Source organism: Eleutherodactylus coqui, chromosome 3 (genome assembly GCF_035609145.1).
Source record: "Eleutherodactylus coqui strain aEleCoq1 chromosome 3, aEleCoq1.hap1, whole genome shotgun sequence".
NCBI classification, from domain to species: Eukaryota; Metazoa; Chordata; class Amphibia; order Anura; family Eleutherodactylidae; genus Eleutherodactylus; species Eleutherodactylus coqui.
Window position 1 is genome coordinate 55,021,427 of NC_089839.1, and position 25,594 is coordinate 55,047,020.

The 25,594-nt window shown below is 41.1% G+C and overlaps 24 non-coding genes across 24 annotated transcripts; all 24 read left to right on the forward strand.

Annotated features, from left to right (window-relative positions):
* The first annotated feature begins 488 nt into the window (after positions 1-488).
* TRNAF-GAA (transfer RNA phenylalanine (anticodon GAA)) lies at positions 489-561 on the forward strand. Its single transcript has one exon. It is a non-coding gene; the product is annotated as a tRNA-Phe (tRNA).
* Positions 562-870: 309 nt separating this feature from the next.
* On the forward strand, positions 871-943 carry TRNAF-GAA (transfer RNA phenylalanine (anticodon GAA)). Its single transcript has one exon. It is a non-coding gene; the product is annotated as a tRNA-Phe (tRNA).
* A 309-nt stretch (positions 944-1,252) lies between these two features.
* On the forward strand, positions 1,253-1,325 carry TRNAF-GAA (transfer RNA phenylalanine (anticodon GAA)). The gene has a single exon. It is a non-coding gene; the product is annotated as a tRNA-Phe (tRNA).
* A 691-nt stretch (positions 1,326-2,016) lies between these two features.
* TRNAF-GAA (transfer RNA phenylalanine (anticodon GAA)) lies at positions 2,017-2,089 on the forward strand. The gene has a single exon. It is a non-coding gene; the product is annotated as a tRNA-Phe (tRNA).
* A 691-nt stretch (positions 2,090-2,780) lies between these two features.
* On the forward strand, positions 2,781-2,853 carry TRNAF-GAA (transfer RNA phenylalanine (anticodon GAA)). Its single transcript has one exon. It is a non-coding gene; the product is annotated as a tRNA-Phe (tRNA).
* A 309-nt stretch (positions 2,854-3,162) lies between these two features.
* TRNAF-GAA (transfer RNA phenylalanine (anticodon GAA)) lies at positions 3,163-3,235 on the forward strand. The gene has a single exon. It is a non-coding gene; the product is annotated as a tRNA-Phe (tRNA).
* Positions 3,236-3,544: 309 nt separating this feature from the next.
* On the forward strand, positions 3,545-3,617 carry TRNAF-GAA (transfer RNA phenylalanine (anticodon GAA)). The gene has a single exon. It is a non-coding gene; the product is annotated as a tRNA-Phe (tRNA).
* Positions 3,618-4,690: 1,073 nt separating this feature from the next.
* TRNAF-GAA (transfer RNA phenylalanine (anticodon GAA)) lies at positions 4,691-4,763 on the forward strand. Its single transcript has one exon. It is a non-coding gene; the product is annotated as a tRNA-Phe (tRNA).
* Positions 4,764-5,454: 691 nt separating this feature from the next.
* TRNAF-GAA (transfer RNA phenylalanine (anticodon GAA)) lies at positions 5,455-5,527 on the forward strand. Its single transcript has one exon. It is a non-coding gene; the product is annotated as a tRNA-Phe (tRNA).
* Positions 5,528-5,836: 309 nt separating this feature from the next.
* TRNAF-GAA (transfer RNA phenylalanine (anticodon GAA)) lies at positions 5,837-5,909 on the forward strand. Its single transcript has one exon. It is a non-coding gene; the product is annotated as a tRNA-Phe (tRNA).
* A 691-nt stretch (positions 5,910-6,600) lies between these two features.
* TRNAF-GAA (transfer RNA phenylalanine (anticodon GAA)) lies at positions 6,601-6,673 on the forward strand. Its single transcript has one exon. It is a non-coding gene; the product is annotated as a tRNA-Phe (tRNA).
* Positions 6,674-8,510: 1,837 nt separating this feature from the next.
* On the forward strand, positions 8,511-8,583 carry TRNAF-GAA (transfer RNA phenylalanine (anticodon GAA)). Its single transcript has one exon. It is a non-coding gene; the product is annotated as a tRNA-Phe (tRNA).
* Positions 8,584-9,656: 1,073 nt separating this feature from the next.
* TRNAF-GAA (transfer RNA phenylalanine (anticodon GAA)) lies at positions 9,657-9,729 on the forward strand. The gene has a single exon. It is a non-coding gene; the product is annotated as a tRNA-Phe (tRNA).
* A 1,024-nt stretch (positions 9,730-10,753) lies between these two features.
* Positions 10,754-10,826, forward strand: TRNAF-GAA (transfer RNA phenylalanine (anticodon GAA)). The gene has a single exon. It is a non-coding gene; the product is annotated as a tRNA-Phe (tRNA).
* A 309-nt stretch (positions 10,827-11,135) lies between these two features.
* Positions 11,136-11,208, forward strand: TRNAL-GAG (transfer RNA leucine (anticodon GAG)). Its single transcript has one exon. It is a non-coding gene; the product is annotated as a tRNA-Leu (tRNA).
* Positions 11,209-11,899: 691 nt separating this feature from the next.
* TRNAF-GAA (transfer RNA phenylalanine (anticodon GAA)) lies at positions 11,900-11,972 on the forward strand. Its single transcript has one exon. It is a non-coding gene; the product is annotated as a tRNA-Phe (tRNA).
* A 1,455-nt stretch (positions 11,973-13,427) lies between these two features.
* On the forward strand, positions 13,428-13,500 carry TRNAF-GAA (transfer RNA phenylalanine (anticodon GAA)). Its single transcript has one exon. It is a non-coding gene; the product is annotated as a tRNA-Phe (tRNA).
* A 1,073-nt stretch (positions 13,501-14,573) lies between these two features.
* Positions 14,574-14,646, forward strand: TRNAF-GAA (transfer RNA phenylalanine (anticodon GAA)). The gene has a single exon. It is a non-coding gene; the product is annotated as a tRNA-Phe (tRNA).
* A 4,129-nt stretch (positions 14,647-18,775) lies between these two features.
* TRNAF-GAA (transfer RNA phenylalanine (anticodon GAA)) lies at positions 18,776-18,848 on the forward strand. Its single transcript has one exon. It is a non-coding gene; the product is annotated as a tRNA-Phe (tRNA).
* A 1,073-nt stretch (positions 18,849-19,921) lies between these two features.
* Positions 19,922-19,994, forward strand: TRNAF-GAA (transfer RNA phenylalanine (anticodon GAA)). The gene has a single exon. It is a non-coding gene; the product is annotated as a tRNA-Phe (tRNA).
* A 309-nt stretch (positions 19,995-20,303) lies between these two features.
* On the forward strand, positions 20,304-20,376 carry TRNAF-GAA (transfer RNA phenylalanine (anticodon GAA)). Its single transcript has one exon. It is a non-coding gene; the product is annotated as a tRNA-Phe (tRNA).
* Positions 20,377-21,831: 1,455 nt separating this feature from the next.
* On the forward strand, positions 21,832-21,904 carry TRNAF-GAA (transfer RNA phenylalanine (anticodon GAA)). Its single transcript has one exon. It is a non-coding gene; the product is annotated as a tRNA-Phe (tRNA).
* A 309-nt stretch (positions 21,905-22,213) lies between these two features.
* TRNAF-GAA (transfer RNA phenylalanine (anticodon GAA)) lies at positions 22,214-22,286 on the forward strand. The gene has a single exon. It is a non-coding gene; the product is annotated as a tRNA-Phe (tRNA).
* A 2,589-nt stretch (positions 22,287-24,875) lies between these two features.
* On the forward strand, positions 24,876-24,948 carry TRNAF-GAA (transfer RNA phenylalanine (anticodon GAA)). Its single transcript has one exon. It is a non-coding gene; the product is annotated as a tRNA-Phe (tRNA).
* The last annotated feature ends 646 nt before the right edge of the window (positions 24,949-25,594 follow it).

Sequence of the window (25,594 nt, forward strand, 5' to 3'; positions counted from 1 at the left end):
TTTGATTTCTCTTTTCCTTTGTCGATGTTTGGAGTTTTCACCGTGGAACAGATCAAAACACCACAAATTTGACGGTCTTAGAATATCGTAAAAAGTTGTGCTTGCAGCCGAAATAGCTCAGTTGGGAGAGCGTTAGACTGAAGATCTAAAGGTCCCTGGTTCGATCCCGGGTTTTGGCAGGTTGCTATGTGCGTACTTGATTCTCTTTTCTCTCTTCGTTTGTTGTAGTTTTGGCACCCGTGAAAGTGCGAAATCAGCAGCAAGTCTGGCAGTTTGGGAAAATTCTAAAAATAAAGCAAGACAAAGCAGGTCCGTGAGAAGTGTGTTAAAATGACAGTCCCAGACACATTCTTGGTTTTCTGCAACCTATTTTGAATATGATTTTGATTTCTCTTTTCCTTTGTCGATGTTTGGAGTTTTCACCGTGGAAAAGATCAAAACACCACAAATTTAACGGTCTTAGAATATCGTAAAAAGTTGCGCTTGCAGCCGAAATAGCTCAGTTGGGAGAGCGTTAGACTGAAGATCTAAAGGTCCCTGGTTCGATCCCGGGTTTCGGCATGTTGCTATGAGCGTATTTGGTTCTCGTTTCTCTCTTCGTGTGTTGTAGTTTTGGCACCCATGAAAGTGCGAAATCAGCAGAAAGTCTGGCAGTTTGGGAAAATTCTAAAAATATAGCAAGAAAATGCAGGTCTGTGAGAAGTGTGTTAAAATGACAGTCCCAGACACATTCTTGGTTTTCTGCAACCTATGTTGAATATGATTTTGATTTCTCTTTTCCTTTGTCGATGTTTGGAGTTTTCACCGTGGAACAGATCAAAACACCACAAATTTGACGGTCTTAGAATATCGTAAAAAGTTGTGCTTGCAGCCGAAATAGCTCAGTTGGGAGAGCGTTAGACTGAAGATCTAAAGGTCCCTGGTTCGATCCCGGGTTTCGGCATGTTGCTATGAGCGTATTTGGTTCTCGTTTCTCTCTTCGTGTATTGTAGTTTTGGCACCCATGAAAGTGCGAAATCAGCAGAAAGTCTGGCAGTTTGGGAAAATTCTAAAAATATAGCAAGAAAATGCAGGTCTGTGAGAAGTGTGTTAAAATGACAGTCCCAGACACATTCTTGGTTTTCTGCAACCTATGTTGAATATGATTTTGATTTCTCTTTTCCTTTGTCGATGTTTGGAGTTTTCACCGTGGAACAGATCAAAACACCACAAATTTGACGGTCTTAGAATATCGTAAAAAGTTGTGCTTGCAGCCGAAATAGCTCAGTTGGGAGAGCGTTAGACTGAAGATCTAAAGGTCCCTGGTTCGATCCCGGGTTTCGGCATGTTGCTATGAGCGTATTTGGTTCTCGTTTCTATCTTCGTGTGTTGTAGTTTTGGCACCCATGAAAGTGCGAAATCAGCAGCAAGTCTGGCAGTTTGGGAAAATTCTAAAAATAAAGCAAGACAAAGCAGGTCTGTGAGAAGTGTGTTAAAATGACAGTCCCAGACACAATCTTGTTTTTCTGCAACCTATGTTGAATATGATTTTGATTTCTCTTTTCCTTTGTCGATGTTTGGAGTTTTCTCCCTGGAAAACATCAAAACACCACAAATTTGACGGTCTTAGAATATCGTAAAACATTGCATATGCAGCCGAAATAGCTCAGTTGGGAGAGCGTTAGACTGAAGATCTAAAGGTCCCTGGTTCGATCCCGGGTTTTGGCAGGTTGCTATGTGCGTACTTGATTCTCTTTTCTCTCTTCGTTTGTTGTAGTTTTGGCACCCGTGAAAGTGCGAAATCAGCAGCAAGTCTGGCAGTTTGGGAAAATTCTAAAAATAAAGCAAGACAAAGCAGGTCCGTGAGAAGTGTGTTAAAATGACAGTCCCAGACACATTCTTGGTTTTCTGCAACCTATTTTGAATATGATTTTGATTTCTCTTTTCCTTTGTCGATGTTTGGAGTTTTCACCGTGGAAAAGATCAAAACACCACAAATTTGACGGTCTTAGAATATCGTAAAAAGTTGCGCTTGCAGCCGAAATAGCTCAGTTGGGAGAGCGTTAGACTGAAGATCTAAAGGTCCCTGGTTCGATCCCGGGTTTCGGCATGTTGCTATGAGCGTATTTGGTTCTCGTTTCTCTCTTCGTGTGTTGTAGTTTTGGCACCCATGAAAGTGCGAAATCAGCAGAAAGTCTGGCAGTTTGGGAAAATTCTAAAAATATAGCAAGAAAATGCAGGTCTGTGAGAAGTGTGTTAAAATGACAGTCCCAGACACATTCTTGGTTTTCTGCAACCTATGTTGAATATGATTTTGATTTCTCTTTTCCTTTGTCGATGTTTGGAGTTTTCACCGTGGAACAGATCAAAACACCACAAATTTGACGGTCTTAGAATATCGTAAAAAGTTGTGCTTGCAGCCGAAATAGCTCAGTTGGGAGAGCGTTAGACTGAAGATCTAAAGGTCCCTGGTTCGATCCCGGGTTTTGGCAGGTTGCTATGTGCGTACTTGATTCTCTTTTCTCTCTTCGTTTGTTGTAGTTTTGGCACCCGTGAAAGTGCGAAATCAGCAGCAAGTCTGGCAGTTTGGGAAAATTCTAAAAATAAAGCAAGACAAAGCAGGTCCGTGAGAAGTGTGTTAAAATGACAGTCCCAGACACATTCTTGGTTTTCTGCAACCTATTTTGAATATGATTTTGATTTCTCTTTTCCTTTGTCGATGTTTGGAGTTTTCACCGTGGAAAAGATCAAAACACCACAAATTTAACGGTCTTAGAATATCGTAAAAAGTTGCGCTTGCAGCCGAAATAGCTCAGTTGGGAGAGCGTTAGACTGAAGATCTAAAGGTCCCTGGTTCGATCCCGGGTTTCGGCATGTTGCTATGAGCGTATTTGGTTCTCGTTTCTCTCTTCGTGTGTTGTAGTTTTGGCACCCATGAAAGTGCGAAATCAGCAGAAAGTCTGGCAGTTTGGGAAAATTCTAAAAATATAGCAAGAAAATGCAGGTCTGTGAGAAGTGTGTTAAAATGACAGTCCCAGACACATTCTTGGTTTTCTGCAACCTATGTTGAATATGATTTTGATTTCTCTTTTCCTTTGTCGATGTTTGGAGTTTTCACCGTGGAACAGATCAAAACACCACAAATTTGACGGTCTTAGAATATCGTAAAAAGTTGTGCTTGCAGCCGAAATAGCTCAGTTGGGAGAGCGTTAGACTGAAGATCTAAAGGTCCCTGGTTCGATCCCGGGTTTCGGCATGTTGCTATGAGCGTATTTGGTTCTCGTTTCTCTCTTCGTGTATTGTAGTTTTGGCACCCATGAAAGTGCGAAATCAGCAGAAAGTCTGGCAGTTTGGGAAAATTCTAAAAATATAGCAAGAAAATGCAGGTCTGTGAGAAGTGTGTTAAAATGACAGTCCCAGACACATTCTTGGTTTTCTGCAACCTATGTTGAATATGATTTTGATTTCTCTTTTCCTTTGTCGATGTTTGGAGTTTTCACCGTGGAACAGATCAAAACACCACAAATTTGACGGTCTTAGAATATCGTAAAAAGTTGTGCTTGCAGCCGAAATAGCTCAGTTGGGAGAGCGTTAGACTGAAGATCTAAAGGTCCCTGGTTCGATCCCGGGTTTCGGCATGTTGCTATGAGCGTATTTGGTTCTCGTTTCTATCTTCGTGTGTTGTAGTTTTGGCACCCATGAAAGTGCGAAATCAGCAGCAAGTCTGGCAGTTTGGGAAAATTCTAAAAATAAAGCAAGACAAAGCAGGTCTGTGAGAAGTGTGTTAAAATGACAGTCCCAGACACAATCTTGTTTTTCTGCAACCTATGTTGAATATGATTTTGATTTCTCTTTTCCTTTGTCGATGTTTGGAGTTTTCTCCCTGGAAAACATCAAAACACCACAAATTTGACGGTCTTAGAATATCGTAAAACATTGCATATGCAGCCGAAATAGCTCAGTTGGGAGAGCGTTAGACTGAAGATCTAAAGGTCCCTGGTTCGATCCCGGGTTTTGGCAGGTTGCTATGTGCGTACTTGATTCTCTTTTCTCTCTTCGTTTGTTGTAGTTTTGGCACCCGTGAAAGTGCGAAATCAGCAGCAAGTCTGGCAGTTTGGGAAAATTCTAAAAATAAAGCAAGACAAAGCAGGTCCGTGAGAAGTGTGTTAAAATGACAGTCCCAGACACATTCTTGGTTTTCTGCAACCTATTTTGAATATGATTTTGATTTCTCTTTTCCTTTGTCGATGTTTGGAGTTTTCACCGTGGAAAAGATCAAAACACCACAAATTTAACGGTCTTAGAATATCGTAAAAAGTTGTGCTTGCAGCCGAAATAGCTCAGTTGGGAGAGCGTTAGACTGAAGATCTAAAGGTCCCTGGTTCGATCCCGGGTTTTGGCAGGTTGCTATGTGCGTACTTGATTCTCTTTTCTCTCTTCGTTTGTTGTAGTTTTGGCACCCGTGAAAGTGCGAAATCAGCAGCAAGTCTGGCAGTTTGGGAAAATTCTAAAAATAAAGCAAGACAAAGCAGGTCCGTGAGAAGTGTGTTAAAATGACAGTCCCAGACACATTCTTGGTTTTCTGCAACCTATTTTGAATATGATTTTGATTTCTCTTTTCCTTTGTCGATGTTTGGAGTTTTCACCGTGGAAAAGATCAAAACACCACAAATTTAACGGTCTTAGAATATCGTAAAAAGTTGTGCTTGCAGCCGAAATAGCTCAGTTGGGAGAGCGTTAGACTGAAGATCTAAAGGTCCCTGGTTCGATCCCGGGTTTCGGCATGTTGCTATGAGCGTATTTGGTTCTCGTTTCTATCTTCGTGTGTTGTAGTTTTGGCACCCATGAAAGTGCGAAATCAGCAGCAAGTCTGGCAGTTTGGGAAAATTCTAAAAATAAAGCAAGACAAAGCAGGTCTGTAAGAAGTGTGTTAAAATGACAGTCCCAGACACAATCTTGGTTTTCTGCAACCTATGTTGAATATGATTTTGATTTCTCTTTTCCTTTGTCGATGTTTGGAGTTTTCTCCCTGGAAAACATCAAAACACCACAAATTTGACGGTCTTAGAATATCGTAAAACATTGCATATGCAGCCGAAATAGCTCAGTTGGGAGAGCGTTAGACTGAAGATCTAAAGGTCCCTGGTTCGATCCCGGGTTTTGGCAGGTTGCTATGTGCGTACTTGATTCTCTTTTCTCTCTTCGTTTGTTGTAGTTTTGGCACCCGTGAAAGTGCGAAATCAGCAGCAAGTCTGGCAGTTTGGGAAAATTCTAAAAATAAAGCAAGACAAAGCAGGTCCGTGAGAAGTGTGTTAAAATGACAGTCCCAGACACATTCTTGGTTTTCTGCAACCTATTTTGAATATGATTTTGATTTCTCTTTTCCTTTGTCGATGTTTGGAGTTTTCACCGTGGAAAAGATCAAAACACCACAAATTTAACGGTCTTAGAATATCGTAAAAAGTTGCTCTTGCAGCCGAAATAGCTCAGTTGGGAGAGCGTTAGACTGAAGATCTAAAGGTCCCTGGTTCGATCCCGGGTTTCGGCATGTTGCTATGAGTGTATTTGGTTCTCGTTTCTCTCTTCGTGTGTTGTAGTTTTGGCACCCATGAAAGTGCGAAATCAGCAGAAAGTCTGGCAGTTTGGGAAAATTCTAAAAATATAGCAAGAAAATGCAGGTCTGTGAGAAGTGTGTTAAAATGACAGTCCCAGACACATTCTTGGTTTTCTGCAACCTATGTTGAATATGATTTTGATTTCTCTTTTCCTTTGTCGATGTTTGGAGTTTTCACCGTGGAACAGATCAAAACACCACAAATTTGACGGTCTTAGAATATCGTAAAAAGTTGTGCTTGCAGCCGAAATAGCTCAGTTGGGAGAGCGTTAGACTGAAGATCTAAAGGTCCCTGGTTCGATCCCGGGTTTCGGCATGTTGCTATGAGCGTATTTGGTTCTCGTTTCTATCTTCGTGTGTTGTAGTTTTGGCACCCATGAAAGTGCGAAATCAGCAGCAAGTCTGGCAGTTTGGGAAAATTCTAAAAATAAAGCAAGACAAAGCAGGTCTGTGAGAAGTGTGTTAAAATGACAGTCCCAGACACAATCTTGGTTTTCTGCAACCTATGTTGAATATGATTTTGATTTCTCTTTTCCTTTGTCGATGTTTGGAGTTTTCTCCCTGGAAAACATCAAAACACCACAAATTTGACGGTCTTAGAATATCGTAAAACATTGCATATGCAGCCGAAATAGCTCAGTTGGGAGAGCGTTAGACTGAAGATCTAAAGGTCCCTGGTTCGATCCCGGGTTTTGGCAGGTTGCTATGTGCGTACTTGATTCTCTTTTCTCTCTTCGTTTGTTGTAGTTTTGGCACCCGTGAAAGTGCGAAATCAGCAGCAAGTCTGGCAGTTTGGGAAAATTCTAAAAATAAAGCAAGACAAAGCAGGTCCGTGAGAAGTGTGTTAAAATGACAGTCCCAGACACATTCTTGGTTTTCTGCAACCTATTTTGAATATGATTTTGATTTCTCTTTTCCTTTGTCGATGTTTGGAGTTTTCACCGTGGAAAAGATCAAAACACCACAAATTTAACGGTCTTAGAATATCGTAAAAAGTTGCGCTTGCAGCCGAAATAGCTCAGTTGGGAGAGCGTTAGACTGAAGATCTAAAGGTCCCTGGTTCGATCCCGGGTTTCGGCATGTTGCTATGAGCGTATTTGGTTCTCGTTTCTCTCTTCGTGTGTTGTAGTTTTGGCACCCATGAAAGTGCGAAATCAGCAGAAAGTCTGGCAGTTTGGGAAAATTCTAAAAATAAAGCAAGAAAAAGCAGGTCTGTGAGAAGTGTGTTAAGATGACAGTCCCAGACACATTCTTGGTTTTCTGCAACCTATGTTGAATATGATTTTGATTTCTCTTTTCCTTTGTCGATGTTTGGAGTTTTCACCGTGGAAAAGATCAAAACACCACAAATTTGACGGTCTTAGAATATCGTAAAAAGTTGTGCTTGCAGCCAAAATAGCTCAGTTGGGAGAGCGTTAGACTGAAGATCTAAAGGTCCCTGGTTCGATCCCGGGTTTCGGCATGTTGCTATGAGAGTACTTGGTACTCGTTTCTCTCTTCGTGTGTTGTAGTTTTGGCACCCATGAAAGTGCGAAATCAGCAGAAAGTCTGGCAGTTTGGGAAAATTCTAAAAATAAAGCAAGACAAAGCAGGTCTGTGAGAAGTGTGTTAAAATGACAGTCCCAGACACAATCTTGTTTTTCTGCAACCTATGTTGAATATGATTTTGATTTCTCTTTTCCTTTGTCGATGTTTGGAGTTTTCTCCCTGGAAAACATCAAAACACCACAAATTTGACGGTCTTAGAATATCGTAAAACATTGCATATGCAGCCGAAATAGCTCAGTTGGGAGAGCGTTAGACTGAAGATCTAAAGGTCCCTGGTTCGATCCCGGGTTTTGGCAGGTTGCTATGTGCGTACTTGATTCTCTTTTCTCTCTTCGTTTGTTGTAGTTTTGGCACCCGTGAAAGTGCGAAATCAGCAGCAAGTCTGGCAGTTTGGGAAAATTCTAAAAATAAAGCAAGACAAAGCAGGTCCGTGAGAAGTGTGTTAAAATGACAGTCCCAGACACATTCTTGGTTTTCTGCAACCTATTTTGAATATGATTTTGATTTCTCTTTTCCTTTGTCGATGTTTGGAGTTTTCACCGTGGAACAGATCAAAACACCACAAATTTGACGGTCTTAGAATATCGTAAAAAGTTGTGCTTGCAGCCAAAATAGCTCAGTTGGGAGAGCATTAGACTGAAGATCTAAAGGTCCCTGGTTCGATCCCGGGTTTCGGCATGTTGCTATGAGTGTACTTGGTACTCGTTTCTCTCTTCGTGTGTTGTAGTTTTGGCACCCATGAAAGTGCGAAATCAGCAGAAAGTCTGGCAGTTTGGGAAAATTCTAAAAATAAAGCAAGACAAAGCAGGTCTGTGAGAAGTGTGTTAAAATGACAGTCCCAGACACAATCTTGGTTTTCTGCAACCTATGTTGAATATGATTTTGATTTCTCTTTTCCTTTGTCGATGTTTGGAGTTTTCTCCCTGGAAAACATCAAAACACCACAAATTTGACGGTCTTAGAATATCGTAAAACATTGCATATGCAGCCGAAATAGCTCAGTTGGGAGAGCGTTAGACTGAAGATCTAAAGGTCCCTGGTTCGATCCCGGGTTTTGGCAGGTTGCTATGTGCGTACTTGATTCTCTTTTCTCTCTTCGTTTGTTGTAGTTTTGGCACCCGTGAAAGTGCGAAATCAGCAGCAAGTCTGGCAGTTTGGGAAAATTCTAAAAATAAAGCAAGACAAAGCAGGTCCGTGAGAAGTGTGTTAAAATGACAGTCCCAGACACATTCTTGGTTTTCTGCAACCTATTTTGAATATGATTTTGATTTCTCTTTTCCTTTGTCGATGTTTGGAGTTTTCACCGTGGAAAAGATCAAAACACCACAAATTTGACGGTCTTAGAATATCGTAAAAAGTTGTGCTTGAAGCCGAAATAGCTCAGTTGGGAGAGCGTTAGACTGAAGATCTAAAGGTCCCTGGTTCGATCCCGGGTTTCGGCATGTTGCTATGAGCGTATTTGGTTCTCGTTTCTCTCTTCGTGTATTGTAGTTTTGGCACCCATGAAAGTGCGAAATCAGCAGAAAGTCTGGCAGTTTGGGAAAATTCTAAAAATATAGCAAGAAAAGGCAGGTCCGTCAGAAGAGTGTTAAAATGATGGTCCCAGACACAATCTAGGATTTCTGCAGCCTATGTTGAATATGATTCTGAGTTCTCTTTTCCTTTGCCGATGTTTGGAGTTTTTTCCCTGGAAAACATCAAAACACCACAAATTTGACGGTCTTATAATATCATAAAAAGTTGTGTATGCAGCAGAAAAAGCTCAGTTGGGAGAGCATTAGACTGAAGATCTAAAGGTCCCTGGTTCGATCCCAGGTTTCGGCAGGTTGCTATGAGCGTACTTGATTCTCGTTTCTCTCTTCGTTTGTTGCAGTTTTGGCACCCGTGAATGTGCGAAATCAGCAACAAGTGTGGCATTTTGGGAAAATTCTAAAAATAAAGCAAGACAAAGCAGGTCCGTGAGAAGTGTGTTAAAATGACAGTCCCAGACACATTCTTGGTTTTCTGCAACCTATGTTGAATATGATTTTGATTTCTCTTTTCCTTTGTCGATGTTTGGAGTTTTCTCCCTGGAAAACATCAAAACACCACAAATTTGACGGTCTTAGAATATCGTAAAACGTTGCATATGCAGCCGAAATAGCTCAGTTGGGAGAGCGTTAGACTGAAGATCTAAAGGTCCCTGGTTCGATCCTGGGTTTTGGCAGGTTGCTATGTGCGTACTTGATTCTCTTTTCTCTCTTCGTTTGTTGTAGTTTTGGCACCCGTGAAAGTGCGAAATCAGCAGCAAGTCTGGCAGTTTGGGAAAATTCTAAAAATAAAGCAAGACAAAGCAGGTCCGTGAGAAGTGTGTTAAAATGACAGTCCCAGACACATTCTTGGTTTTCTGCAACCTATTTTGAATATGATTTTGATTTCTCTTTTCCTTTGTCGATGTTTGGAGTTTTCAACGTGGAAAAGATCAAAACACCACAAATTTAACGGTCTTAGAATATCGTAAAAAGTTGCGCTTGGAGCCGAAATAGCTCAGTTGGGAGAGCGTTAGACTGAAGATCTAAAGGTCCCTGGTTCGATCCCGGGTTTCGGCATGTTGCTATGAGCGTATTTGGTTCTCGTTTCTCTCTTCGTGTGTTGTAGTTTTGGCACCCATGGAAGTGCGAAATCAGCAGAAAGTCAGGCAGTTTGGGAAAATTCTAAAAATAAAGCAAGAAAAAGCAGGTCTGTGAGAAGTGTGTTAAAATGACAGTCCCAGACACATTCTTGGTTTTCTGCAACCTATGTTGAATATGATTTTGATTTCTCTTTTCCTTTGTCGATGTTTGGAGTCTTAGAATATCGTAAAAAGTTGTGCTTGCAGCCAAAATAGCTCAGTTGGGAGAGCGTTAGACTGAAGATCTAAAGGTCCCTGGTTCGATCCCGGGTTTCGGCATGTTGCTATGAGTGTACTTGGTACTCGTTTCTCTCTTCGTGTGTTGTAGTTTTGGCACCCATGAAAGTGCGAAATCAGCAGAAAGTCTGGGAAAATTCTAAAAATAAAGCAAGACAAAGCAGGTCTGTGAGAAGTGTGTTAAAATGACAGTCCCAGACACAATCTTGGTTTTCTGCAACCTATGTTGAATATGATTTTGATTTCTCTTTTCCTTTGTCGATGTTTGGAGTTTTCTCCCTGGAAAACATCAAAACACCACAAATTTGACAGTCTTAGAATATCGTAAAACATTGCATATGCAGCCGAAATAGCTCAGTTGGGAGAGCGTTAGACTGAAGATCTAAAGGTCCCTGGTTCGATCCCGGGTTTTGGCAGGTTGCTATGTGCGTACTTGATTCTCTTTTCTCTCTTCGTTTGTTGTAGTTTTGGCACCCGTGAAAGTGCGAAATCAGCAGCAAGTCTGGCAGTTTGGGAAAATTCTAAAAATAAAGCAAGACAAAGCAGGTCCGTGAGAAGTGTGTTAAAATGACAGTCCCAGACACATTCTTGGTTTTCTGCAACCTATTTTGAATATGATTTTGATTTCTCTTTTCCTTTGTCGATGTTTGGAGTTTTCACCGTGGAAAAGATCAAAACACCACAAATTTAACGGTCTTAGAATATCGTAAAAAGTTGTGCTTGCAGCCGAAATAGCTCAGTTGGGAGAGCGTTAGACTGAAGATCTAAAGGTCCCTGGTTCGATCCCGGGTTTCGGCATGTTGCTATGAGCGTATTTGGTTCTCGTTTCTCTCTTCGTGTGTTGTAGTTTTGGCACCCATTAAAGTGCGAAATCAGCAGAAAGTCTGGCAGTTTGGGAAAATTCTAAAAATAAAGCAAGAAAAAGCAGGTCTGTGAGAAGTGTGTTAAAATGACAGTCCCAGACACAATCTTGGTTTTCTGCAACCTATGTTGAATATGATTTTGATTTCTCTTTTCCTTTGTCGATGTTTGGAGTTTTCTCCCTGGAAAACATCAAAACACCACAAATTTGACGGTCTTAGAATATCGTAAAACATTGCATATGCAGCCGAAATAGCTCAGTTGGGAGAGCGTTAGACTGAGGATCTAAAGGTCCCTGGTTCGATCCCGGGTTTTGGCAGGTTGCTATGTGCGTACTTGATTCTCTTTTCTCTCTTCGTTTGTTGTAGTTTTGGCACCCGTGAAAGTGCGAAATCAGCAGCAAGTCTGGCAGTTTGGGAAAATTCTAAAAATAAAGCAAGACAAAGCAGGTCCGTGAGAAGTGTGTTAAAATGACAGTCCCAGACACATTCTTGGTTTTCTGCAACCTATTTTGAATATGATTTTGATTTCTCTTTTCCTTTGTCGATGTTTGGAGTTTTCACCGTGGAAAAGATCAAACCACCACAAATTTAACGGTCTTAGAATATCGTAAAAAGTTGTGCTTGCAGCCGAAATAGCTCAGTTGGGAGAGCGTTAGACTGAAGATCTAAAGGTCCCTGGTTCGATCCCGGGTTTTGGCAGGTTGCTATGTGCGTACTTGATTCTCTTTTCTCTCTTCGTTTGTTGTAGTTTTGGCACCCGTGAAAGTGCGAAATCAGCAGCAAGTCTGGCAGTTTGGGAAAATTCTAAAAATAAAGCAAGACAAAGCAGGTCCGTGAGAAGTGTGTTAAAATGACAGTCCCAGACACATTCTTGGTTTTCTGCAACCTATTTTGAATATGATTTTGATTTCTCTTTTCCTTTGTCGATGTTTGGAGTTTTCACCGTGGAAAAGATCAAAACACCACAAATTTAACGGTCTTAGAATATCGTAAAAAGTTGTGCTTGCAGCCGAAATAGCTCAGTTGGGAGAGCGTTAGACTGAAGATCTAAAGGTCCCTGGTTCGATCCCGGGTTTCGGCATGTTGCTATGAGCGTATTTGGTTCTCGTTTCTCTCTTCGTGTGTTGTAGTTTTGGCACCCATTAAAGTGCGAAATCAGCAGAAAGTCTGGCAGTTTGGGAAAATTCTAAAAATAAAGCAAGAAAAAGCAGGTCTGTGAGAAGTGTGTTAAAATGACAGTCCCAGACACATTCTTGGTTTTCTGCAACCTATGTTGAATATGATTTTGATTTCTCTTTTCCTTTGTCGATGTTTGGAGTTTTCACCGTGGAAAAGATCAAAACACCACAAATTTGACGGTCTTAGAATATCGTAAAAAGTTGTGCTTGCAGCCAAAATAGCTCAGTTGGGAGAGCGTTAGACTGAAGATCTAAAGGTCCCTGGTTCGATCCCGGGTTTCGGCATGTTGCTATGAGAGTACTTGGTACTCGTTTCTCTCTTCGTGTGTTGTAGTTTTGGCACCCATGAAAGTGCGAAATCAGCAGAAAGTCTGGCAGTTTGGGAAAATTCTAAAAATAAAGCAAGACAAAGCAGGTCTGTGAGAAGTGTGTTAAAATGACAGTCCCAGACACAATCTTGGTTTTCTGCAACCTATGTTGAATATGATTTTGATTTCTCTTTTCCTTTGTCGATGTTTGGAGTTTTCTCCCTGGAAAACATCAAAACACCACAAATTTGACGGTCTTAGAATATCGTAAAACATTGCATATGCAGCCGAAATAGCTCAGTTGGGAGAGCGTTAGACTGAAGATCTAAAGGTCCCTGGTTCGATCCCGGGTTTTGGCAGGTTGCTATGTGCGTACTTGATTCTCTTTTCTCTCTTCGTTTGTTGTAGTTTTGGCACCCGTGAAAGTGCGAAATCAGCAGCAAGTCTGGCAGTTTGGGAAAATTCTAAAAATAAAGCAAGACAAAGCAGGTCCGTGAGAAGTGTGTTAAAATGACAGTCCCAGACACATTCTTGGTTTTCTGCAACCTATTTTGAATATGATTTTGATTTCTCTTTTCCTTTGTCGATGTTTGGAGTTTTCACCGTGGAAAAGATCAAAACACCACAAATTTAACGGTCTTAGAATATCGTAAAAAGTTGTGCTTGCAGCCGAAATAGCTCAGTTGGGAGAGCGTTAGACTGAAGATCTAAAGGTCCCTGGTTCGATCCCGGGTTTTGGCAGGTTGCTATGTGCGTACTTGATTCTCTTTTCTCTCTTCGTTTGTTGTAGTTTTGGCACCCGTGAAAGTGCGAAATCAGCAGCAAGTCTGGCAGTTTGGGAAAATTCTAAAAATAAAGCAAGACAAAGCAGGTCCGTGAGAAGTGTGTTAAAATGACAGTCCCAGACACATTCTTGGTTTTCTGCAACCTATTTTGAATATGATTTTGATTTCTCTTTTCCTTTGTCGATGTTTGGAGTTTTCACCGTGGAAAAGATCAAAACACCACAAATTTAACGGTCTTAGAATATCGTAAAAAGTTGTGCTTGCAGCCGAAATAGCTCAGTTGGGAGAGCGTTAGACTGAAGATCTAAAGGTCCCTGGTTCGATCCCGGGTTTCGGCATGTTGCTATGAGCGTATTTGGTTCTCGTTTCTCTCTTCGTGTGTTGTAGTTTTGGCACCCATTAAAGTGCGAAATCAGCAGAAAGTCTGGCAGTTTGGGAAAATTCTAAAAATAAAGCAAGAAAAAGCAGGTCTGTGAGAAGTGTGTTAAAATGACAGTCCCAGACACATTCTTGGTTTTCTGCAACCTATGTTGAATATGATTTTGATTTCTCTTTTCCTTTGTCGATGTTTGGAGTTTTCACCGTGGAAAAGATCAAAACACCACAAATTTGACGGTCTTAGAATATCGTAAAAAGTTGTGCTTGCAGCCAAAATAGCTCAGTTGGGAGAGCGTTAGACTGAAGATCTAAAGGTCCCTGGTTCGATCCCGGGTTTCGGCATGTTGCTATGAGAGTACTTGGTACTCGTTTCTCTCTTCGTGTGTTGTAGTTTTGGCACCCATGAAAGTGCGAAATCAGCAGAAAGTCTGGCAGTTTGGGAAAATTCTAAAAATAAAGCAAGACAAAGCAGGTCTGTGAGAAGTGTGTTAAAATGACAGTCCCAGACACAATCTTGGTTTTCTGCAACCTATGTTGAATATGATTTTGATTTCTCTTTTCCTTTGTCGATGTTTGGAGTTTTCTCCCTGGAAAACATCAAAACACCACAAATTTGACGGTCTTAGAATATCGTAAAACATTGCATATGCAGCCGAAATAGCTCAGTTGGGAGAGCGTTAGACTGAAGATCTAAAGGTCCCTGGTTCGATCCCGGGTTTTGGCAGGTTGCTATGTGCGTACTTGATTCTCTTTTCTCTCTTCGTTTGTTGTAGTTTTGGCACCCGTGAAAGTGCGAAATCAGCAGCAAGTCTGGCAGTTTGGGAAAATTCTAAAAATAAAGCAAGACAAAGCAGGTCCGTGAGAAGTGTGTTAAAATGACAGTCCCAGACACATTCTTGGTTTTCTGCAACCTATTTTGAATATGATTTTGATTTCTCTTTTCCTTTGTCGATGTTTGGAGTTTTCACCGTGGAAAAGATCAAAACACCACAAATTTAACGGTCTTAGAATATCGTAAAAAGTTGTGCTTGCAGCCGAAATAGCTCAGTTGGGAGAGCGTTAGACTGAAGATCTAAAGGTCCCTGGTTCGATCCCGGGTTTCGGCATGTTGCTATGAGCGTATTTGGTTCTCGTTTCTATCTTCGTGTGTTGTAGTTTTGGCACCCATGAAAGTGCGAAATCAGCAGAAAGTCTGGCAGTTTGGGAAAATTCTAAAAATAAAGCAAGACAAAGCAGGTCTGTGAGAAGTGTGTTAAAATGACAGTCCCAGACACAATCTTGGTTTTCTGCAACCTATGTTGAATATGATTTTGATTTCTCTTTTCCTTTGTCGATGTTTGGAGTTTTCTCCCTGGAAAACATCAAAACACCACAAATTTGACGGTCTTAGAATATCGTAAAACATTGCATATGCAGCCGAAATAGCTCAGTTGGGAGAGCGATAGACTGAAGATCTAAAGGTCCCTGGTTCGATCCCGGGTTTTGGCAGGTTGCTATGTGCGTACTTGATTCTCTTTTCTCTCTTCGTTTGTTGTAGTTTTGGCACCCGTGAAAGTGCGAAATCAGCAGCAAGTCTGGCAGTTTGGGAAAATTCTAAAAATAAAGCAAGACAAAGCAGGTCCGTGAGAAGTGTGTTAAAATGACAGTCCCAGACACATTCTTGGTTTTCTGCAACCTATTTTGAATATGATTTTGATTTCTCTTTTCCTTTGTCGATGTTTGGAGTTTTCACCGTGGAAAAGATCAAAACACCACAAATTTGACGGTCTTAGAATATCGTAAAAAGTGGTGCTTGCAGCCGAAATAGCTCAGTTGGGAGAGCGTTAGATTGAAGATCTAAAGGTCCCTGGTTCGATCCCGGGTTTCGGCATGTTGCTATGAGCGTATTTGGTTCTCGTTTCTCTCTTCGTGTGTTGTAGTTTTGGCACCCATGAAAGTGCGAAATCAGCAGAAAGTCTGGCAGTTTGGGAAAATTCTAAAAATATAGCAAGAAAAGGCAGGTCCGTCAGAAGAGTGTTAAAATGATGGTCCCAGACACAATCTAGGATTTCTGCAGCCTATGTTGAATATGATTCTGAGTTCTCTTTTCCTTTGCCGATGTTTGGAGTTTTTTCCCTGGAAAACATCAAAACACCACAAATTTGACGGTCTTATAATATCATAAAAAGTTGTGTATGCAGCAGAAAAAGCTCAGTTGGGAGAGCATTAGACTGAAGATCTAAAGGTCCCTGGTTCGATCCCAGGTTTCGGCAGGTTGCTATGAGCGTACTTGATTCTCGTTTCTCTCTTCGTTTGTTGTAGTTTTGGCACCCGTGAAAGTGCGAAATCAGCAGCAAGTCTGGCAGTTTGGGAAAATTCTAAAAATAAAGCAAGACAAAGCAGGTCCGTGAGAAGTGTGTTAAAATGACAGTCCCAGACACATTCTTGGTTTTCTGCAACCTATTTTGAATATGATTTTGATTTCTCTTTTCCTTTGTCGATGTTTGGAGTTTTCACCGTGGAAAAAATCAAAACACCACAAATTTAACGGTCTTAGAATATCGTAAAAAGTTGTGCTTGCAGCCGATATAGCTCAGTTGGGAGAGCGTTAGACTGAAGATCTAAAGGTCCCTGGTTCGATACCGGGTTTCGGCATGTTGCTATGAGTGTACTTGGTACTCGTTTCTCTCTTCGTGTGTTGTAGTTTTGGCACCCATGAAAGTGCGAAATCAGCAGAAAGTCTGGCAGTTTGGGAAAATTCTAAAAATAAAGCAAGACAAAGCAGGTCTGTGAGAAGTGTGTTAAAATGACAGTCCCAGACACAATCTTGGTTTTCTGCAACCTATGTTGAATATGATTTTGATTTCTCTTTTCCTTTGTCGATGTTTGGAGTTTTCTCCCTGGAAAACATCAAAACACCACAAATTTGACGGTCTTAGAATATCGTAAAACATTGCATACGCAGCCGAAATAGCTCAGTTGGGAGAGCGTTAGACTGAAGATCTAAAGGTCCCTGGTTCGATCCCGGGTTTTGGCAGGTTGCTATGTGCGTACTTGATTCTCTTTTCTCTCTTCGTTTGTTGTAGTTTTGGCACCCGTGAAAGTGCGAAATCAGCAGCAAGTCTGGCAGTTTGGGAAAATTCTAAAAATAAAGCAAGACAAAGCAGGTCCGTGAGAAGTGTGTTAAAATGACAGTCCCAGACACATTCTTGGTTTTCTGCAACCTATTTTGAATATGATTTTGATTTCTCTTTTCCTTTGTCGATGTTTGGAGTTTTCACCGTGGAAAAGATCAAAACACCACAAATTTAACGGTCTTAGAATATCGTAAAAAGTTGCGCTTGCAGCCGAAATAGCTCAGTTGGGAGAACGTTAGACTGAAGATCTAAAGGTCCCTCGTTGGATCCCGGGTTTCGGCATGTTGCTATGAGCGTATTTGGTTCTCATTTCTCTCTTCGTGTGTTGTAGTTTTGGCACCCATGAAAGTGCGAAATCAGCAGAAAGTCTGGCAGTTTGGGAAAATTCTAAAAATATAGCAAGAAAAAGCAGGTCCGTCAGAAGAGTGTTAAAATGATGGTCCCAGACACAATCTAGGATTTCTGCAACCTATGTTGAATATGATTCTGAGTTCTCTTTTCCTTTGCCGATGTTTGGAGTTTTTTCCCTGGAAAACATCAAAACACCACAAATTTGACGGTCTTAGAATATCGTAAAAAGTTGTGCTTGCAGCCCAAATAGCTCAGTTGGGAGAGCGCTAGACTGAAGATCTAAAGGTCCCTGGTTCGATCTCGGGTTTTGGCAGGTTGCTATGTGCGTACTTGATTCTCTTTTCTCTCTTCGTTTGTTGTAGTTTTGGCACCCGTGAAAGTGCGAAATCAGCAGCAAGTCCGGCAGTTTGGGAAAATTCTAAAAATAAAGCAAGACAAAGCAGGTCCGTGAGAAGTGTGTTAAAATGACAGTCCCAGACACAATCTAGGATTTCTGCAGCCTATGTTGAATATGATTCTGAGTTTTCTTTTCCTTTGCCGATGTTTGGAGTTTTTTCCCTGGAAAACATCAAAACACCACAAATTTGACGGTCTTATAATATCATAAAAAGTTGTGTATGCAGCAGAAAAAGCTCAGTTGGGAGAGCGTTAGACTGAAGATCTAAAGGTCCCTGGTTCGATACCGAGTTTCGGCATGTTGCTATGAGTGTACTTGGTACTCGTTTCTCTCTTCGTGTGTTGTAGTTTTGGCACCCATGAAAGTGCGAAATCAGCAGAAAGTCTGGCAGTTTGGGAAAATTCTAAAAATAAAGCAAGACAAAGCAGGTCTGTGAGAAGTGTGTTAAAATGACAGTCCCAGACACAATCTTGGTTTTCTGCAACCTATGTTGAATATGATTTTGATTTCTCTTTTCCTTTGTCGATGTTTGGAGTTTTCTCCCTGGAAAACATCAAAACACCACAAATTTGACAGTCTTAGAATATCGTAAAACATTGCATACGCAGCCGAAATAGCTCAGTTGGGAGAGCGTTAGACTGAAGATCTAAAGGTCCCTGGTTCGATCCCGGGTTTTGGCAGGTTGCTATGTGCGTACTTGATTCTCTTTTCTCTCTTTGTTTGTTGTAGTTTTGGCACCCGTGAAAGTGCGAAATCAGCAGCAAGTCTGGCAGTTTGGGAAAATTCTAAAAATAAAGCAAGACAAAGCAGGTCCGTGAGAAGTGTGTTAAAATGACAGTCCCAGACACATTCTTGGTTTTCTGCAACCTATTTTGAATATGATTTTGATTTCTCTTTTCCTTTGTCGATGTTTGGAGTTTTCACCGTGGAAAAGATCAAAACACCACAAATTTAACGGTCTTAGAATATCGTAAAAAGTTGCACTTGCAGCCGAAATAGCTCAGTTGGGAGAGCGTTAGACTGAAGATCTAAAGGTCCCTGGTTGGATCCCGGGTTTCGGCATGTTGCTATGAGCGTATTTGGTTCTCATTTCTCTCTTCGTGTGTTGTAGTTTTGGCACCCATGAAAGTGCGAAATCAGCAGCAAGTCTGGCAGTTTGGGAAAATTCTAAAAATAAAGCAAGACAAAGCAGGTCCGTGAGAAGTGTGTTAAAATGACAGTCCCAGACACATTCTTGGTTTTCTGCAACCTATTTTGAATATGATTTTGATTTCTCTTTTCCTTTGTCGATGTTTGGAGTTTTCACCGTGGAAAAGATCAAAACACCACAAATTTAACGGTCTTAGAATATCGTAAAAAGTTGTGCTTGCAGCCGAAATAGCTCAGTTGGGAGAGCGTTAGACTGAAGATCTAAAGGTCCCTGGTTCGATCCCGGGTTTCGGCATGTTGCTATGAGCGTATTTGGTTCTCGTTTCTCTCTTCGTGTGTTGTAGTTTTGGCACCCATGAAAGTGCGAAATCAGCAGAAAGTCTGGCAGTTTGGGAAAATTCTAAAAATATAGCAAGAAAAAGCAGGTCTGTGAGAAGTGTGTTAAAATGACAGTCCCAGACACATTCTTGGTTTTCTGCAACCTATGTTGAATATGATTTTGATTTCTCTTTTCCTTTGTCGATGTTTGGAGTTTTCACCGTGGAACAGATCAAAACACCACAAATTTGACGGTCTTAGAATATCGTAAAAAGTTGTGCTTGCAGCCAAAATAGCTCAGTTGGGAGAGCGTTAGACTGAAGATCTAAAGGTCCCTGGTTCGATCCCGGGTTTCGGCATGTTGCTATGAGTGTACTTGGTACTCGTTTCTCTCTTCGTGTGTTGTAGTTTTGGCACCCATGAAAGTGCGAAATCAGCAGAAAGTCTGGCAGTTTGGGAAAATTCTAAAAATAAAGCAAGACAAAGCAGGTCTGTGAGAAGTGTGTTAAAATGACAGTCCCAGACACAATCTTGGTTTTCTGCAACCTATGTTGAATATGATTTTGATTTCTCTTTTCCTTTGTCGATGTTTGGAGTTTTCTCCCTGGAAAACATCAAAACACCACAAATTTGACGGTCTTAGAATATCGTAAAACATTGCATATGCAGCCGAAATAGCTCAGTTGGGAGAGCGTTAGACTGAAGATCTAAAGGTCCCTGGTTCGATCCCGGGTTTTGGCAGGTTGCTATGTGCGTACTTGATTCTCTTTTCTCTCTTCGTTTGTTGTAGTTTTGGCACCCGTGAAAGTGCGAAATCAGCAGCAAGTCTGGCAGTTTGGGAAAATTCTAAAAATAAAGCAAGACAAAGCAGGTCCGTGAGAAGTGTGTTAAAATGACAGTCCCAGACACATTCTTGGTTTTCTGCAACCTATTTTGAATATGATTTTGATTTCTCTTTTCCTTTGTCGATGTTTGGAGTTTTCACCGTGGAAAAGATCAAAACACCACAAATTTAACGGTCTTAGAATATCGTAAAAAGTTGTGCTTGCAGCCGAAATAGCTCAGTTGGGAGAGCGTTAGACTGAAGATCTAAAGGTCCCTGGTTCGATCCCGGGTTTCGGCATGTTGCTATGAGCGTATTTGGTTCTCGTTTCTCTCTTCGTGTGTTGTAGTTTTGGCACCCATGAAAGTGCGAAATCAGCAGAAAGTCTGGCAGTTTGGGAAAATTCTAAAAATATAGCAAGAAAAAGCAGGTCCGTCAGAAGAGTGTTAAAATGATGGTCCCAGACACAATCTAGGATTTCTGCAGCCTATGTTGAATATGATTCTGAGTTCTCTTTTCCTTTGCCGATGTTTGGAGTTTTTTCCCTGGAAAACATCAAAACACCACAAATTTAACGGTCTTAGAATATCGTAAAAAGTTGCGCTTGCAGCCGAAATAGCTCAGTTGGGAGAGCGTTAGACTGAAGATCTAAAGGTCCCTGGTTCGATCCCGGGTTTCGGCATGTTGCTATGAGTGTACTTGGTACTCGTTTCTCTCTTCGTGTGTTGTAGTTTTGGCACCCATGAAAGTGCGAAATCAGCAGAAAGTCTGGCAGTTTGGGAAAATTCTAAAAATAAAGCAAGACAAAGCAGGTCTGTGAGAAGTGTGTTAAAATGACAGTCCCAGACACAATCTTGGTTTTCTGCAACCTATGTTGAATATGATTTTGATTTCTCTTTTCCTTTGTCGATGTTTGGAGTTTTCTCCCTGGAAAACATCAAAACACCACAAATTTGACGGTCTTAGAATATCGTAAAACATTGCATATGCAGCCGAAATAGCTCAGTTGGGAGAGCGTTAGACTGAAGATCTAAAGGTCCCTGGTTCGATCCCGGGTTTTGGCAGGTTGCTATGTGCGTACTTGATTCTCTTTTCTCTCTTCGTTTGTTGTAGTTTTGGCACCCATGAAAGTGCGAAATCAGCAGCAAGTCTGGCAGTTTGGGAAAATTCTAAAAATAAAGCAAGACAAAGCAGGTCCGTGAGAAGTGTGTTAAAATGACAGTCCCAGACACATTCTTGGTTTTCTGCAACCTATTTTGAATATGATTTTGATTTCTCTTTTCCTTTGTCGATGTTTGGAGTTTTCACCGTGGAAAAGATCAAAACACCATAAATTTAACGGTCTTAGAATATCGTAAAAAGTTGTGCTTGCAGCCAAAATAGCTCAGTTGGGAGAGCGTTAGACTGAAGATCTAAAGCTCCCTGGTTCGATCCCGGGTTTCGGCATGTTGCTATGAGCGTATTTGGTTCTCGTTTCTCTCTTCGTGTGTTGTAGTTTTGGCACCCATGAAAGTGCGAAATCAGCAGAAAGTCTGGCAGTTTGGGAAAATTCTAAAAATATAGCAAGAAAAAGCAGGTCCGTCAGAAGAGTGTTAAAATGATGGTCCCAGACACAATCTAGGATTTCTGCAGCCTATGTTGAATATGATTCTGAGTTCTCTTTTCCTTTGCCGATGTTTGGAGTTTTTTCCCTGGAAAACATCAAAACACCACAAATTTGACGGTCTTATAATATCATAAAAAGTTGTGTTTGCAGCAGAAAAAGCTCATTTGGGAGAGCGTTAGACTGAAGATCTAAAGGTCCCTGGTTCGATCCCAGGTTTCGGCAGGTTGCTATGAGCGTACTTGATTCTCGTTTCTCTCTTCGTTTGTTGCAGTTTTGGCACCCGTGAATGTGCGAAATCAGCAACAAGTGTGGCATTTTGGGAAAATTCTAAAAATAAAGCAAGACAAAGCAGGTCCGTGAGAAGTGTGTTAAAATGACAGTCCCAGACACATTCTTGGTTTTCTGCAACCTATTTTGAATATGATTTTGATTTCTCTTTTCCTTTGTCGATGTTTGGAGTTTTCACCGTGGAAAAGATCAAAGCACCACAAATTTGACGGTCTTAGAATATCGTAAAAAGTTGTGCTTGCAGCCGAAATAGCTCAGTTGGGAGAGCGTTAGACTGAAGATCTAAAGGTCCCTGGTTCGATCCCGGGTTTCGGCATGTTGCTATGAGCGTACTTGGTTCTCGTTTCTCTCTTCGTGTGTTGTAGTTTTGGCACCCATGAAAGTGCGAAATCAGCAGAAAGTCTGGCAGTTTGGGAAAATTCTAAAAGTATAGCAAGACAAAGCAGGTCCGTGAGAAGTGTGTTAAAATGACAGTCCCAGACACATTCTTGGTTTTCTGCAACCTATTTTGAATATGATTTTGATTTCTCTTTTTCTTTGTCGATGTTTGGAGTTTTCACCGTGGAAAAGATCAAAACACCACAAATTTGACGGTCTTAGAATATCGTAAAAAGTTGTGCTTGCAGCCGAAATAGCTCAGTTGGGAGAGCGTTAGACTGAAGATCTAAAGGTCCCTGGTTCGATCCCGGGTTTCGGCATGTTGCTATAAGCGTACTTGGTTCTCGTTTCTCTCTTCGTGTGTTGTAGTTTTGGCACCCATGAAAGTGCGAAATCAGCAGAAAGTCTGGCAGTTTGGGAAAATTCTAAAAATATAGCAAGAAAAAGCAGGTCCGTCAGAAGAGTGTTAAAATGATGGTCCCAGACACAATCTAGGATTTCTGCAACCTATGTTGAATATGATTCTGAGTTCTCTTTTCCTTTGCCGATGTTTGGAGTTTTTTCCCTGGAAAACATCAAAACACCACAAATTTGACGGTCTTATAATATCATAAAAAGTTGTGTATGCAGCCGAAATAGCTCAGTTGGGAGAGCGTTAGACTGAAGATCTAAAGGTCCCTGGTTCGATCCCGGGTTTTGGCAGGTTGCTATGTGCGTACTTAATTCTCTTTTCTCTCTTCGTTTGCTGTAGTTTTGGCACCCGTGAAAGTGCGAAATCAGCAGCAAGTCTGGCAGTTTGGGAAAATTCTAAAAATAAAGCAAGACAAAGCAGGTCTGTGAGAAGTGTGTTAAAATGACAGTCCCAGACACATTCTTGGTTTTCTGCAACCTATTTTGAATATGATTTTGATTTCTCTTTTCCTTTGTCGATGTTTGGAGTTTTCACCGTGGAAAAGATCAAAACACCACAAATTTGACGGTCTTAGAATATCATAAAAAGTTGTGTATGCAGCAGAAATAGCTCAGTTGGGAGAGCGTTAGACTGAAGTTCTAAAGGTCACTGGTTCGATCCCAGGTTTCGGCAGGTTGCTATGAGCGTACTTGGTTCTTGTTTCTCTCTTCGTGTGTTGTAGTTTTGGCACCCATGAAAGTGCGAAATCAGCAGAAAGTCTGGCAGTTTGGGAAAATTCTAAAAATAAAGCAAGACAAAGCAGGTCTGTGAGAAGTGTGTTAAAATGACAGTCCCAGACACATTCTTGGTTTTCTGCAACCTATTTTGAATATGATTTTGATTTCTCTTTTCCTTTGTCGATGTTTGGAGTTTTCACCGTGGAAAAGATCAAAACACCACAAATTTGACGGTCTTAGAATATCATAAAAAGTTGTGTATGCAGCAGAAATAGCTCAGTTGGGAGAGCGTTAGACTGAAGTTCTGAAGGTCCCTGGTTCGATCCCAGGTTGCTATGAGCGTACTTGGTTCTCGTTTCTCTCTTCGTGTGTTGTAGTTTTGGCACCCATGCAAGTGCGAAATCAGCAGAAAGTCTGGCAGTTTGGGAAAATTCTAAAAATAAAGCAAGACAAAGCAGGTCTGTGAGAAGTGTGTTAAAATGACAGTCCCAGACACTATCTTGGTTTTCTGCAACCTATGTTGAATATGATTTTGATTTCTCTTTTCCTTTGTCGATGTTTGGAGTTTTCTCCCTGGAAAACATCAAAACACCACAAATTTGACGGTCTTAGAATATCGTAAAACATTGCGTATGCAGCCGAAATAGCTCAGTTGGGAGAGCGTTAGACTGAAGATCTAAAGGTCCCTGGTTCGATCCCGGGTTTTGGCAGGTTGCTATGTGCGTACTTGATTCTCTTTTCTCTCTTCGTTTGTTGTAGTTTTGGCACCCGTGAAAGTGCGAAATCAGCAGCAAGTCTGGCAGTTTGGGAAAATTCTAAAAATAAAGCAAGACAAAGCAGGTCCGTGAGAAGTGTGTTAAAATGACAGTCCCAGACACATTCTTGGTTTTCTGCAACCTATTTTGAATATGATTTTGATTTCTCTTTTCCTTTGTCGATGTTTGGAGTTTTCACCGTGGAAAAGATCAAAACACCACAAATTTAACGGTCTTAGAATATCGTAAAAAGTTGTGCTTGCAGCCGAAATAGCTCAGTTGGGAGAGCGTTAGACTGAAGATGTAAAGGTCCCTGGTTCGATCCCGGGTTTCGGCATGTTGCTATGAGCGTATTTGGTTCTCGTTTCTATCTTCGTTTGTTGTAGTTTTGGCACCCATGAAAGTGCGAAATCAGCAGAAAGTCTGGCAGTTTGGGAAAATTCTAAAAATAAAGCAAGACAAAGCAGGTCTGTGAGAAGTGTGTTAAAATGACAGTCCCAGACACATTCTTGGTTTTCTGCAACCTATGTTGAATATGATTTTGATTTCTCTTTTCCTTTGTCGGTTTGGAGTTTTCACCGTGGAAAAGATCAAAACACCACAAATTTGACGGTCTTAGAATATCGTAAAAAGTTGTGCTTGCAGCCGAAATAGCTCAGTTGGGAGAGCGTTAGACTGAAGATCTAAAGGTCCCTGGTTCGATCCCGGGTTTTGGCAGGTTGCTATGTGCGTACTTGATTTTCTTTTCTCTCTTCGTTTGTTGTAGTTTTGGCACCCGTGAAAGTGCGAAATCAGCAGCAAGTGTGGCAGTTTGGGAAAATTCTAAAAATAAAGCAAGACAAAGCAGGTCTGTGAGAAGTGTGTTAAAATGACAGTCCCAGACACATTCTTGGTTTTCTGCAACCTATGTTGAATATGATTTTGATTTCTCTTTTTTTTTGTCGATGTTTGGAGTTTTCACCGTGGAAAAGATCAAAACACCACAAATTTGACGGTCTTAGAATATCGTAAAAAGTTGTGCTTGCAGCCGAAATAGCTCAGTTGGGAGAGCGTTAGACTGAAGATCTAAAGGTCCCTGGTTCGATCCCGGGTTTCGGCATGTTGCTATGAGCGTATTTGGTTCTCGTTTCTCTCTTCGTGTGTTGTAGTTTTGGCACCCATGAAAGTGCGAAATCAGCAGAAAGTCTGGCAGTTTGGGAAAATTCTAAAAATATAGCAAGAAAAAGCAGGTCCGTCAGAAGAGTGTTAAAATGATGGTCCCAGACACAATCTAGGATTTCTGCAACCTATGTTGAATATGATTCTGAGTTCTCTTTTCCTTTGCCGATGTTTGGAGTTTTCACCGTGGAAAAGATCAAAACACCACAAATTTGACGGTCTTAGAATATCGTAAAAAGTTGTGCTTGCAGCCGAAATAGCTCAGTTGGGAGAGCGTTAGACTGAAGATCTAAAGGTCCCTGGTTCGATCCCGGGTTTTGGCAGGTTGCTATGTGCGTACTTGATTCTCTTTTCTCTCTTCGTTTGTTGTAGTTTTGGCACCCGTGAAAGTGCGAAATCAGCAGCAAGTCTGGCAGTTTGGGAAAATTCTAAAAATAAAGCAAGACAAAGCAGGTCTGTGAGAAGTGTGTTAAAATGACAGTCCCAGACACATTCTTGGTTTTCTGCAACCTATGTTGAATATGATTTTGATTTCTCTTTTTCTTTGTCGATGTTTGGAGTTTTCACCGTGGAAAAGATCAAAACAC